Genomic DNA, 2,522 nt, shown 5'->3' on the forward strand with positions numbered 1-2,522 from the left:
GCTGACTGGCATAGAAACTGACCAATCAGAACCAAATCTGGGTCAACTGTGAGGAACCAATGGCTGCCTAGGAGGTGGAGCTTTTGATGCTGACTGGCATAGAAACTGACCAATCAGAACCAAATCTGGGTCAACTGTGAGGAACCAATGGCTGCCTAGGAGGTGGAGCTTTTGATGCTGACTGGCATAGAAACTGACCAATCAGAACCAAATTGGCTGGCAGAGGGCAGTTGGGGGTGAGATCAGACCAGCAGGGGAGGGCAGTTAGGGGTGATCACGCAGACAGAGGCAGTTAGGGGCGATCAGGCCAGCAGGCAGAGAGGTTAGGGGCAATTAGGCAGGCAGGCAGGTGAGTGGTTAGAAGCCAGCGGTCCCAGATTGTGAGAGGGGTGTCCGACTGCCGGTTTAGGCCCTGTGGGATTGGGCCTAAACTGGTGGTCGGACATCCCCCAAGGGGTCCCCGATTGGAGTGGGTGCAGGCTGGGCTGAGGGAACCCACCCTCCGTGCACAAATTTTGTGCACCGGGCCTCTAGTATGTACATAAGCATGCATAATTGAATACATAGTGGCTATGATTATGTTGAGCAAACTATTATTTGTTAGAATAATTAATAATAAGAAAATTTAAAATTATTTTTACCCTTGCTTATTACTTCACTTATATTCTCTCTCTTTTTCTAGGTAGATCTGAGTTTCTGAACTATATCATTTTCTTTTTCTCTAAAGAAATTTTTAAAAACATATCTTGCAAGTCAGGTCTACTGTCAATAAATTCCCTCCATTTTTGTTTGTCTGAAAAAGTCCATATTTCTTTTTCACTTTTGAAAGATAATTTCACAGGGTATAGAACTCCAGGTTAGTGGGGATTTTCTCTTAGCACTTTAAATATTTCATTCTATTCTTTCTGTTTGCATTGTCTCTATGGAAATGTAATTCTCATCATTGCTCCTCAATAAATAAGGATTTTTCTTTTCCTCTGGTTTCTTTGAACATTTTTTATTTTATTTTCCAAACTTTGAAAATAGTATGTCTAGGTACAAGGGTTATTTTTCTTCTTTCATTTGTCCTGCATAGTGTTATCGGAGCTTCCTGGACCTTTAGTGTCTGACATTAATTTGAGGGAAATTCTGTTATTATTGCTGAAAACGTGTCTTTATTTTACAAAAGTTCTTCAGCTGAATCTTCTTGGCCTGGCATTGGTCACATGCTCATCTGAACCAATCATATGACTCAGTTGAAAGGACCCTTCCTATTGGACAAATTATGTGTGTGTTCTTCTCTGGAGCCTGTCAGGTTGGAGGGTGGGAACAATGTCAACCTGCCAGAATTGCACATGTTGAGGATAGAGAAGGAGTGATGATGCAATGAAAATTAAGGTGCTGTTTCTAGAAAAGGGAATGACTGTCGGGGTGGCCCAAGCAATAAATACACACTCCAATAAATAATCAAAGAGAAAGGAAAGTGCTCACCATTTGTGTGTGTGTGTGTGTGTGTGTGTGTGTGTGTGTGTGTGTGCTACATGTTTTTTAGTTTTTTCACAGTGTTTGGCCATTCTTTTCTATTATTTTAAATTCAGTTTTTTCTCTTCACTTGTCATTTTTGGAAGTTTGGATGTTTCTACTGTCAATTATCAACCTCAGAGAGTCTTTTCTCAGCCATGCTCAGTCTACTAATGAATCCATCAAAGACATTCTTCATTTCTGTTAGAGTGCTTTTGATCTTTAACTTTTCTATTTGCTTCTTTCCTAGAATTTCCATCTCTGTGCTTATATTACCCACCTCTTCTTGCTTCTTATCTACATTTTTATTAAAACCTTTAACATATTAATCATAGTTTTAAATATTCTTCTTCTGGTAATTCCAACATTCCTGCCATCTTTGATTGTGTTCTGATGCTTGCTCAGTATCTTCAAACTATGTTTGTTTGTTTTTTGCCTTTTAGTATGCTTTATAATTTTTTGTTGAAAGGTACACATGATGTATTGGGTAAAAGGAACTGTAGTGAATAGGCTTTCAGTAACGCAATAGTAAACTCTGTGAAGAGGAACAGCATTCTATACTTCCATGATTGGGCTTCAGTCTTTTGAAAATTGTGCCTCTGGACTGTGAAATTCACCAGTGCTTCTCATTTTTGTTTTTCTTCCCTTATTGAGACAGGATGACTATATGGGTATAGAGTTGTGCATTTTCCATCCCCCATGTGAAGACTAGATGGGGACAACATTGGTTATTTATTTATTTATTCATTTATTCATTTATTTAATAGTTATTCTGTTTTACTTTTTTCCCTTTATTGATTAAGATATTACAAATGTGTCCTTATCCCCCCAATGTCCTCTCATCCCCCCAATCCTGCCCTCACCCTCATCCCCTGTTGTCCACATCCATCACTTATGCTTATATGCATTCATACAAGTCCTTTGGTTGATCTTTCCCTCTCACCCCCACCCTCCCCTGCTTTCCCTCTGAGTTTTGAGCATCTGATCGATGCTTCTCTGTCTCTACATCTGTTTTTGTTCAT

Source organism: Myotis brandtii, unplaced genomic scaffold, assembly GCF_000412655.1.
Source record: "Myotis brandtii unplaced genomic scaffold, ASM41265v1 scaffold973, whole genome shotgun sequence".
Classification (NCBI taxonomy): Eukaryota; Metazoa; Chordata; class Mammalia; order Chiroptera; family Vespertilionidae; genus Myotis; species Myotis brandtii.